This window comes from Balaenoptera physalus, assembly GCF_965194825.1.
Source record: "Balaenoptera physalus genome assembly, chromosome: 17".
In the NCBI taxonomy this organism is placed as follows: domain Eukaryota; kingdom Metazoa; phylum Chordata; class Mammalia; order Artiodactyla; family Balaenopteridae; genus Balaenoptera; species Balaenoptera physalus.
In genome coordinates, this window is record NC_138895.1 from 60916930 (window position 1) to 60929774 (window position 12845).

Genomic DNA, 12845 nt, shown 5'->3' on the forward strand with positions numbered 1-12845 from the left:
TCCTACTGATGTGGTCTTATGTGGTTTTGATTTACATTTCCCCATTGACTGTTGATGTTGAACATTTTTTAATGTACTAATCGGCCATTTTAATATCTGCCTTACAGAATGGCTATTGAAAACTTTGCCCATTTTAAAATTGAGTTATTTGTATTTTTATTGTTGAGTTGTAAGATTTTTTTTATATAATCTAGATATAAGTACTTATGCTTTTGGTGTCATATGTAATAAGCTAATGCCTAACCCAAAGTCAATGATATTTACTCCCACTTTCATCTAAGAGTTTTGTAGTTTTAGTCTTACATTTAGGTCTATAACCCATTTTGTTTTAATTTTCTGTATAGTGTGAGGAAGTAATCAAGGTTCATTTTTTGGAATGTGGATACCCAGTTGTCCTAGCACCATTTTTGAAAAGACTGTTCTTTCTTCATTGAATTGTCTTGTCACCCTTCTTGAATTGATCATAAGTATAAAGGTTTATATCTGGAATGTTTTATATCTCTGTCATTGGGTAGAGTGTTCCATACATACCTATCAAGTTTAACTGGTATATAGTGTTGTTCAAGTCTTCTATTTCCTTATTCATCTTTGGCCTAGTTGGTTTATCCATTATTGAAAATGGGACATTAAAGTCACCAGCTATTGTTGAATGGTCTATTTTCCCCTTCACTTCTGTCAGTTTTTGCTTCCTGTAGTTTTGGCCTCTGTTTTTAGGGACATGTATATTTATAATTAAGTCTTTCTGATGCATTGGCCCTTTTATCATTATAAAATGTCCTTTTTCTGTAGTAACATTTTTTTGTCTTAAAGTCCATTTTGTCTGATATTAGTGTAGCCATTCTAGCTCTCCTTTTGTTACTGTTTGCATAGCATGTATTTTTCTGTTCTTTTACATTCACCCTATTTTTCTCTTGTAGACAGCATAGAGTTGGATAAGTTTTTTAATTCATTCTACCAGTCTTTGCCTTTTGGAGTGTTTAATCCATTTATGTTTAATGGAACTACTGAGAAGTTACCATTTGTCTGCCACTTTGATGTTTGTTTTCTATATCCCTTATATTATCTCTCTAGTCTTCCATCACTGTTTTCTTTTGTGCTAAATATATATTTTCTAATGTATCACTTTAATTCCTTTGTTTTTTTATTTTACTTTATATTTTGAGTTGTTTTCTTAGTGCTTTTTGCAGATTAAATTAACATATTAATTTAAAATAATTTAATTAAGATTAATACCAATTTATTTTCAGTAGTATACAAAAGATGTCCTTCAGTAAAGTTCCACTCTCTCCACTCTCCTTTCTGCTGTCATTGTCATACAAATACATCTTCATACATTATGAGCCCATCAACAGTTTTATAATTATTGCTTTATACAGTTGTTTTTTAAATTCAGATAGGAGAATAAAAGAATTACAAACAAAAATACATTTATACTGTATTTTATATTGTGTATGTAATGAACTTTAGTGACACTTTCTACTTCTTTGTGTGGATTTGAGTTACTTTCTAATGTCATTTTTTTTCAACCTGAAGGACTTCCTTTAGTATTCCTGTGAGACAGTACTGCTTATGACAAATTCTCTCAGTTTTGGTTTATCTAGGAATATAGTAATTTCTCCTTTATTTTTTTTAATATCTTTATTAGAGTATAATTGCTTTACAATGGTGTGTTAGTTTCGGCTTTATAACAAAGTGAATCAGCTATACATATACATGTATCCCCATATCTTCTCCTTTATTTTCGAAAGATATAGAAGTCTTGGTTGACAGTATTACTTTCAACACTTTGAACATGTTTCACCCCTGCTTTTGACCTCCATGGTTTCTGATGTGAAGTCAACAGTTAACCTTGTTGAAGATATCTTGTGTATGATGAGTTTTCTCTTGTGCTTTCACGTTTCTCTCCTTCTTTTAGGCTTTTGACAATTTGACTGTGATGTGTCTAGGTGAATGTCTAGATTAATGCTTTTCATAAAATCCAGGAAGATATTTTTCCCCATTTATTTATTCAAGTATTCTAACTCTCTCTCTCCTCTCCTTCCAGGATTCCCATCATGATTTATATTAATACATTTGATTTTGTGCTACAGATGTCTGAGGTGCTAGTCATTCATTTTTCTTTCTGGTTCTTGGAGTAGAAAATCTCAATTGATCTATCATTGAGTTCACTAATTCTGTCTCCTGCCAACTTAAATCTACTGTTAATCCTCTCTAGTAAATTTTTCATTTCAGTTGTACTTTTCAACTCCAGAATTTCTATTTTGATTCTTTTTAATATTTCTATCTCTTTATTGCTACTTTCTATTTGGTGAGAAATCATTCTCATACTTCTCTTTAGTTCTTTAGATATTGTTTACTTCTTAAGCATTTGTATAATAATTGACTTAAAGTCTTTGGCTGGTATTTCAAGTATCTGGGGCTTTCTCACATACTGTTTCTATTGACCACTTTTTTCCCCTGTTTATGTGCCATACATTCCTGGTTGGTTAGTTTAATTTTTAAAGTCTCTATCCCCTGTTGTGTGTAGCCACAGAAGTCTGCTCAGTTAGCTCAGCACTTGGCTAATGATTGGACGGCTGTTTTTTTTTTAATGCCTTGAACCAATATATCTTTGACATTTCCTGAGAGGCTCTGTTTGTGTGCTGGGGCACACATTCAAGGTTCCTGCAATTTGCGATTTTGCCTTCCCCTTCACTTCCCGCTTAGAGAGGTCAGTAAGTAAAGTTTCATATTTTCTCAGGTCTTTCCTGGGCATGAGCACAGCCCTGCACATGCACGTGGTCTTCCAAGTCTCTGGGAATATGTTAGATGTTTTTAAAGCCTTCTGTGGATATCTCATTCCCTAGATGAGATGTTTTTTGGTCAGACTCTTGTCTGCACTAACTGATATCACTTCTTGCAGCAGCTATTATGTTAAACAATTGCCTTTTTAAAAATTTTTCCCCTTTGATAAAAGCTGTGGAGAATAGGCTGTTCTCACTTGAGAAGCTCTGGGTCAGGTCAAAGACAGTTTAAATAGTGACAGTTTTCCAGGAATGGAGCTTTCTGATGAACTCCACACCTGATCTGCCTTTTTCAGTGTCTGTTAGGTTGCTAGTTTTTAATGGTTGCAAGTTTTTACTGTTGCTGTGGTAGTGGGGCCGCTAGTTTTCAAGGCTATTATACATCTGAAAAGGGGGGAAAGGAATAGGGGCAATGTAGTCCATCACAAAACTATTATTCTTAATGACATTTAACCATTTTTCTTGAATAAACACTCCTTGGATTGCTGCAAGCTTTTGGTAGAGTGCTGAAAACAATTTTAACAAATTTTTCAGGGTTCTGGTTGCTTTTATGAGAAGCAAATTTCCATAAGCACCATTTATTCATGATTTGGGGGTTATTCTTTATGGATTTAAAAATTACCCTATTGGATTGTTACCTCCCTGTTTTAGAGACAAGTTCTTAACTAACTTACTAGCAATGCATATTATTTTATACCTTCTGTTAATAATATAAAAGAGTTCAAACAATAGCAGTTACATTGGGAGAGTTGTACATTAACTTCTTATAATAGCCAGTGGTATAATTGGAATATAATAAAACCTATGGTAACATTTCTACCGCTTGCAAATGACAGGAATCTTCTTAAGATAGATCATATTATCTTTTGCATGTATCTGATAATGTGGGAGATTGAGGCAACAGTCAGAACCATGTTTTTAAAGACATTTAGAACAATATTTAAGTAGGGAACCACACTGCATGTGACTCTTGGGGGACATTCATAGAATAAAATTTCAGAAATCTAATTTATTCTAGTATTATTATTTGGACCTATGAATTAGCTGATTTATTAAAAATGTCATATATCTCATAAGTGGTGATGAAACAATGAAGCAATTGGTTGCTGTTTTGAACTGGGATCTTCAGGAAAAGTGCTGTACATGATGCTTAAAAATAGTGACAAAGCATAATGTACCTACCTCATGTGTACTGTATTACAAAGATAATAATCTGGAAAATAATTATAAGGAAAATAATTTAGATTAAAATTAATGCTAATTTGTTTTAATGCTTAGAATTCTTTTTGTTTATATAGCTCCATGTTGAAGAAATGAATTGTTAACCATAATTATTTTTAATGTGGTATGATGTTCAAAAAATTCTTAAATTGTTTAAACAGTAGGGGGTTTAAGGATAGTCTCTGTACCTTCCCCTTAATTTTGCTGTAAACCTTATACTTCTCTAAAAAAAAAAGTCTTAATATAAAAAAATTTAACACTCTGAAAAATAATAAAATAAATGTAATTGCAATTGCTGAAAATGTCAGCTTAACTGACAGTGCTCTTTATAAAAAAAATGAACAAATTATTCATATCATGTATTAAGGTATACTCTGTGAAAATGGTAAAATCTTAGACAGTCTAACTAAAGGACAGTGGGTGTTCGGCATGGAAACATTTGAGACCTATATGTCCTTCCAAAAAGGTCCCATTTAATATTTGGAAAGATGGTCTCTGAAGAAAGTCTTAGATGACAACTATATGACTCCTCTTGAGTTTTAGATATTTATTGAAACAGGGACTACACTGGATGTAATCTATTCTTCGTTGTGATTTTTTCTATTTTTTAAATCAAATTACAATAAGGTGAAAATATTTATACCAGCAGGCTATCAAAGCTTTTCAACAGTGAAAATCCGGTGGTAGATAGGTAGAGTTTGGCCTGAAGATTTTTGTTTGCAAGAGCATTTTCAAATTGAATTTGACTGCCTTTACGTCATGCGTGAATTCTCTCATTACCTAATGCTCTTTACTGTTGCCCAGTTACATTATTTTTCTGGGCTTTAAAGTATTTGATGTGGCTACACTTACCATAAGTATAGGTAAGTCTTTGTGGATCTTGTTTCTAGAAAAAGCAGAACTAATCTATGACAATAGTGTTGAAGAAAGAAAGCAATAATTTAAAAACTAGTTTATAGGAAGGATGGGCTCGTGATCCACTAGGAAACAGGGCTATAATTTTATACACATATGCAGAAACAGACTAATTGAGGAAGAGGTGTGGACTTAGCTTAAAGACATAAAAGAAGTTAATTGATAAACATAAACACTTTTACTTATTCAACAAATAACTACATATTAGGCCCTATGCTATGTCCTGTTCTTAGGTACTAGGTATACAGAAGAAAGTAAAACAGACAAGAATAGCAGTTTTCTGGGCTGGTGTCAGGGAATGTCAGAGTAGTAAAGGATGATTAGATATAATTATATTCCTGAGAATTCCTTTCTGACATCTTCACCCAAACCCCCTGCAGCAGGTAGTGGAGATGGGATAAAAATTCCAAAATTTAGATTCTGCCTGTCACTGAAAGGGATGGCTTATGCAGTATTTAAATTTAATAGATTTCAAACAAAGAGAGATATACTGTTGCAGACCTGAGTCTGTGGTTACTATAGTGAGTACAGCACGTTCTGACATTGAAGGGAATGTGGTTCTTTCAAGGGAACTATAGAAAAAGAGCAGAACAGATATAATACAGGAAGCTAGAGAAGAAAATCAGCTCACAGTAATGAGATCTAATAAGGAGTTCCAGACCCACTTAAGTCTTTTTGGTTTTAATGCTGAAACTGATGGGAAACTATTGATAGTTTAGACTTTGAAGTGGCACAAACAGATTTGCATTTTTAAAATATCCCATTTTATGCATAGTAGAGTTTGGATTTAAAAGAAGAGAGGGTATATAAAGGTGGCAGGATGGAGGGGAGGTGGTAGAGATGGGTTTAAACACATCAGTCATTTGATGAAATAAATATAGAAAAAAATGCAGAGAATGCATTCAAAGCTTTTTAGGATATAGATGAATATTATGGATTGGATATGGCAGAAGAGGAACATGGAGGTGTCAAACGGGAACTACCAAATATCACAGAGTTTAATGCTCTTGTTTACTGGGATAAAAACCACTAGGTGAGTAAACATTGCTTATAACATCATAGCAAAAATGAAGAGACTGACATCCAACCAACAGAGGAAATAGCCATATTTAATGTGGTCACAATTGAGTATTAAAAATAAATAAAATAGAAATTATATAACTTTAGGAAAGTGTGAAAATTGTACCCTTGTAGAGGGGCTACCAGCTAGGAATTAAGCTAACAGAATTTTTTTTTATACTGTTTACAGAAGAGTACATGAAGAATAAATAGAATCTTTCAGTATCTACTACGTACAAAATGTGATTGAGAATTAACAATGAATTAGGCATGCTTCCTATCTTATGGAACTTGCATTATTTATAAGTCTCTAAATGGATAGTTCTTTTTCTTTAATAACCAGAGTCACTAATTCTGTGATTATCAGTGCCTTATGCTAATGATAGTGTACTTATGATAGACTTATGATAATTGAGAGACAAACAGAAATAGTAGAAAGCAAAAATTATTCCATAAGTAAAAGTAAATTTGAGATTGCTTTAAAAAGAATAAAATACCTAGGAATAAACCTACCTAAGGATACAAAAGACCTGTACTCCAAAATCTCTAAGATGCTGATGAAAGAAATCAAAGAAGACACAAACAGATGGAAAGGTATACCATGTTCGTGGATTGGAAGAATCAATATTGTAAAAATGACTATACTACCCAAAGCAATCTACAGATTCAATGCAATCCCTATCAAATTACCAATGGTATTTTTCACAGAACTAGAACAAAAAGATCTTAAAATTTGTATGGAGACACAAAAGACCCTGAATATCCAAAGCAATCTTGAGAAAGAAAAACAGAGCTGGAGGAATCAGGCTCCCTGACTTCAGACTATACTACAAAGCTATAGTCATCAAAACAGTATGGTACTGGCACAAAACTAGAAATACAGATCAATGGAATAGGATAGAAAGCCCAGAAATAAACCAATACACTTATGGTCAATTAATCTACAACAAAGGAGGCAAGACTACACAATGGTGGAAAGGCAGCCTTTTCAACAAATGGTGCTGGGAAAATTGAGCAGCTACAAGTAAAAAAATGAAATCAGATCATTTTTTAACACCATACACAAAAATAAGCTCAAAATGGATTAAAGACCTAAATGTGAGACCTGACACTATAAAACTCCTAGAGGAAAACATAGGCAGAACATTCTCTGAAATAAATCACAGCAATATCTTTTTTGATCCATCTCCCAGAATAATGGAAATAAAAACAAAAATAAACAAATGGGACCTAATTAAACTCAAAAGCTTTTGCAAAGCAAAGGAAACCATAAACAAAACAAAAAGACAACCCACAGATTGAGAGAAAATATTTGCAAATGATGTTACTGACAAGGGATTAGTCTCCAAAATTTACAAACAGCTCATGAGGCAAACAACCCAATCAAAAAATGGGCAGAAGACCTAAATAGACATTTCTCCAAAGAAGAAATACAGATGGCCAAGAGGCACATGAAAAGATGTTCAGTGTTGCTAATTATTAGAGAAATGTGAATCAAAACTGTAATGAGATATCACCTCATACCAGTCAAAATGGCTATCATCAAAAAATCCACAAACAAAAAATGCTGGAGAAGGTATAGAGAGAAGGGAACCCTCCTATACTGTTGGTGGGAATGTAAATTGGTACAGCCACTATGGAGAACAGTATGGAGGTTCCTTAAAAAACTAAAAATAGAGCTACTATATGATTTTGCAATCCCACTCCTGGACATATACCCAGAGAAAAACATGGTCTGAAAGGCTACATGCACCCCAGTGTTCATTACAGCACGGTTTACAATAGCCAAGACATGGAAGCAACATAAATGTCCATCAACAGAGGAATGGGTAAAGAAGACGTGGTACACATATACAATGGAATGTTACTCAGCCATTAAAAAGATTGAAATAATGCCATTTACAGCAACATGGATGGACCTAGAGATAGTCATACTGAGTAAAGTAAGTCAGACAGAGAGAGAGAAATATTGTATGATATCCCTTATATGCGGAATCTAAAAAGAAATGATACAAATGAACTTATTTACAAAACCGAAACAGACTCACAGACTTAGAGAACGAACTTATGGTTACCGGGGGGGAAGCGTGGGGAGAAGGGATAATTAGGGAGTTTGGGATAGACATGTACACACTGCTATATTTAAAATAGATAAGCAACAGGGACCTACTGTATAGCACCAGGGACTCTGTTCAATGTTATGTGGCAGCCTGGATGGGAGGGGAGTTTGGGGGAGAATAGGTACAGGTATATGTATGGCTGAGTTGCTTTGCTGTGCACCTAAAACTATCACAACATTGTTAATCGGCTATACTCCAATATAAAATAAAAATTTTTAAAAATAAAAAATAAAAATATATTTTTAGAACATCAAAAAAATAAATAAATAAATTTGAGGATAAATTCAAACTGAATTGATTGAAATGTTCCAGGCCTTTATTCTAGACCTCAAACTGAGCACACAGAATTCTTAAGTCCAAAGAAGAGTGGTATGAGATACATAGATTTCTCTCTCCTTAACTTTCACTTGCTCCTTTTAAAGAAAGCACAGGAAAAAATAATAAAGTTAGTATCATGTTCTTCATTAGGAAAAAAAAAAAAAAAGGTCTTCTTATATGTAACGTCTTAAAGTTAGAGAAATTCCTAAGTCGGTATTTGCTTTGGGATTTCCATCTTTTAGCCATGTTAAATAACCTATTATAAAAATACTAATTTAAATAACTTAAGTAATCTAATATCCAAAAACACTTCCCTTATGAAAATTTCTAGGGTATTTGGGAACATTTATTTAGATAAAATAATATGACGTAGATTTTTGTCCCCTGTGCTAGAGACTTGTCAGGGAATTAAGAGGTAAAAATGCATCAGTTTTAGTGGTCTCATTTCCCTATAATCTGACCATTGCCCTGATTCATTTAACAGAGTTTTAATGTCTCCATAAAAATTGAAAAATAAATTTTGTACTTTTCCCTCAGAACTCCCATGAATTTCATAAGTGTGTACATAAAATAATTCAGGCATGGTCTGATCAAATACTCCTTCAGAGAAATTTGGTATCTAATCAGCACTTATTATATTATGTTCAAATATTATAGTTAAATTTCTCACAGATACCACAAAGTGCAATTTACTCTTTTTATCTTCTTTCATACTGCTGCTATTATAACTGAGACAAAACAAATCCTTAAAAATCTGATCAACTTTCCAAAGAATATTCATGAGTTCTTGAAAACTGTCTTTCTATCAAATTTCTACAAATTCCTTACCTCTTAGTTATCTTTTCGTCTCTGACTCTGTCCAATTTTCAAAATTGATAATCTCTAATTTCTCCCTGATGGAACCAATACCCATAAACTTAAACCAATATCTGGAACATTGGTTTTCACAGCATGTGTCACTCTTAATATATCACCAATAACAAAGAATGATCCACAAAAGATTAACAATTCTTTCTCTCTGTTTTTTTCCTTAAGTGTACATGCACATGAAGTTGTAATTCTATGGAAAAAATACTAAACAAATGTCAATTTAGACCTCTTTAATTTTTTCTAATTTTATGAAAATCTTTATTTTTCACCTTCTTTTCCTTTTCTTCAATATTTCACATTCAGAAAACTTGCAAATATCTCTATTTCTTATACAGATGGGATGTTCTACCACAAACTCAAACTCAACAGAACAAAGAAAAAAAAAAACAACACCATTTTCATCTCTCCAAATTTTGTCTACTCTCCATGACATTCTCTCCTATGACTAGCAAGATTTCATTTTTATATCAAACTCATAGATTTGGGGAAAGCCTCTAATAGAAAATTATTACATTTCCAAGTATATCTTTTACTAAAATGTTAGGTTCTGTTCCTCAAAACCATAAACATCACATAGAGATATATTGCAGATTAAGAATTCCAAGCGTGGTGGGCAGACCAAACTATAAAAGGCCAGTACCTGAATTTGACACTAGCTCCCTATACTGTATCAAAAGATTCTGGAAGCCCCAGTAGTAAAAATTCAAGGCAGACAGGTAAACAGAGAATTGAAAAGGCATTCCATTTAACGAGAGGCATAAGAAACAAGTGTACTGCTTGACTCCCAATAGAATAGGAACTTAGTTCTCATAACAAGAACACAGATCAATAATATGGATGTTAAACTAAAAGCAAAGCACAGAGTGTAAGTCCAGATATGAACTAAACCAATGCATAGGCCAGAGCTATCATGTCACATTTCCCAAACCAGGACTTACATTGCTCCTAGGGTGATACACCTGATAGTTCAGTGGCCCTCTCAATATAGATTGCTGGGGACATTAGAACAGATCAGTTGACAAAATCAATTGAATTTTTTTCTTATCAATTCTATGTCAAGCTTTTCTTTCTGCTCTATCATCCCTCCACTTGTATAGGTAGGACTGTGATTTTCTCATTAGCCAAGGGCAATTGATATTCTTTTCATATTTTTCTGCCTTAAAATCAATTTTAAGGTTATTTTTTCTTTTGTGCTTCACTACTGTGTAATTCTCCATTTTTTCCCTACCTCACTTTCTAACTTTAAAACAATTTCTCTTGAGAATATTTAATCATCTACTATTCCGTATTTTTCTCCTACTCTAAATGGTCCTTTGCTCATCTTTATTCAACTCTTTCTTTTCTCTCTACCTCATCTCTTCCTTTCTGTGAGGGATTTTCATGGGTTATGATCCTTGCATCATGTTCTGAAAACATTATTTTTCAACTGAAGCAAACCAGGCCTTCCAAAACTTATCCCCATATACAAAGAAAGCTAGGAAGTGCATTTAGCTCCTGTGTGTGGACTGCACTTTATGTCCTTGCTTTGCCAGTTTATGTGCCACCCCTGTCTCTGATCCTAGGATCTAGTTACATGATTTTTCTTCTAGATATAATTCTTACAATTTTATTTGTCAATTATACCTCAATAAAGCTGAAATTTAAAAAAAAAACAAAAACCTTCAATTCTTTCCTTATGCCTGACATGACCTGTTCCTCTACAGTTAGATATCATAACTTTCCATATACTTGACCTGCTTTTGACCTGCAGACACCCTACTCACACAGCTATTCAGAAAACAAAATCCTTTTTAATATCCTGAATATGACACAGTTGTCCATGGCCTAGTTGACTTCATGTGTACATTTTCCAACCTGTTTGCTCAGTGATAACTTGATTCTTGCTTTGGGGCTCTCTCCTCCTTATCCTGCTACTACCCACCATGATTAAGCACTTATAATTTCTTGAAATTGTCTGTTATTCCTCTTAAAATGAACAATCTCCTCAATCCCATGACACTTAAACGTTTTTATCCCATCTTTTCCAAAAAGTTTGGCACATACAGTAATATACCTTTCCATGATGGATATGTTAATTAGCTTGAATGTGGTAATCATTTCACAATGTATACAAATATCTAAATATCCGATTATACACCTTAAATATATATAATTTTTATTTGTCAATCAGACCTCAATAAAGCTGGAAAAAAAATCTGCCTTTTTTCCCCTTACTATTAAAGTTCATAGGAATAAATATCTGGAGGATATTTTTGAAAACATTTAGTTAGGTCTCCTCTTTTTACATCTGAAGGTGAGAAACATTTAACTCTTTGAGGATCATGAAACTTGATGGGGCAGGGCCTCTGCTATCCAGTCTGTTAAATTTTTAAAAAAATTTTCTGACAAAAGTATACACATACCGTTGACTGTTTGTCCAGTGAACTTTTCAAATGTCTATGGAATTTCAGTGAGCTTTCTCCTTTATCTCACTGCTTAAGTGCTAAAATAAATTAGTTTAATTGAATCATAATTATTAATAAATTAAATATTGTTTTCTTAATTTTTAACTAGAAAACCAAGGAGACTTACTAACTCTAGCCTGTGTTCCTATTTTCATCTAATGTGAAAATAAAATAACTAAAAGCTAACTCTAATAATTTCATCCTTCTTGAACTTTCTGAATGCTCTTAGTGCACAACTGGAGAATTAGGTAATGTATAGAAAATATTTCAGAATCTTTTTAAATTTTAGTCCTTTAAGGAAAAAGAATGAAACCTGAACTCAAAAGATTAAGCAAAATTATAAAAACTCTAGATATACATTCACTGAAAATGTTCCCAGAGTACAGCTGGTCCCAGCAGTCCTTAATTCACTCCAAATTTTATAAAGCTACCATAAATACAGCTTATAATATTTAAACATCACACCTAAATTTAAATCATTTGTGAAGACTGCTACTAGAACCTTCTGTTCACAGGAGACTAATGATCCATTAGTTTCAACAAAATACGCCATTAACATAAAAATGAATTTGGCTATGGGAAAGGCTGTTATGTTCCAAGAGTTTTAAGTGTGGATTTAGATTTACCCTTACAACATTAAATACTAGTACTCAGCATCTGGCCAAAGATGGAGAGGCATAATTGAAGTTTTATATGTCAAAAATGGAGACAACTTCCTCTTTTTTTAAAAAATAAAAGAGGTAAAAATGCAAATAGAGTGGAAATCCTGAGAATTCTAGTTTACCTGAAACTTTTAAGCATCCTTTTAGATCCAACAATTCAGATCATATTTATTTTCTAGCAACACACAATATTAAAGTCGTCATAGATCACAGTTGGCACACATTTATTCACCTAGCCAAGTATTCATTCAATGATAATATTTTAAATGCCAGTTGAGTGAAGGCATTACACATTTGGAAAAGTATGAGTAGTTCAAGAAGGCTGGATTCTAGAATGCAAGTGGAAGACTAGGAAATGAAGATGAAAATGTAAGAAAAGGCTCAAACTTTTGATTTCTCGATTCATGTATGGCCAATTCCTGGGACTTCAATAAATCCCAGGAAGATTTATTA

The 12845-nt window shown here is 33.0% G+C and overlaps 1 protein-coding gene and 1 long non-coding RNA gene across 3 annotated transcripts in view; one reads left to right on the forward strand and one right to left on the reverse strand.

Moving 5' to 3' along the window:
* Positions 1–5092, forward strand: part of LOC309646713 — a 728077-nt gene extending 722985 nt beyond the window's left edge. The window contains exon 2 of the long non-coding RNA XR_014255553.1: positions 1602–5092. This is a non-coding gene — a long non-coding RNA (uncharacterized lncRNA). The remainder of the gene's footprint in view (positions 1–1601) is intronic.
* Positions 1–12845, reverse strand: part of CSMD3 (CUB and Sushi multiple domains 3) — a 1197521-nt gene that overhangs the window by 981261 nt on the left and 203415 nt on the right. The gene's annotated exons all lie outside the window — the stretch shown is intronic.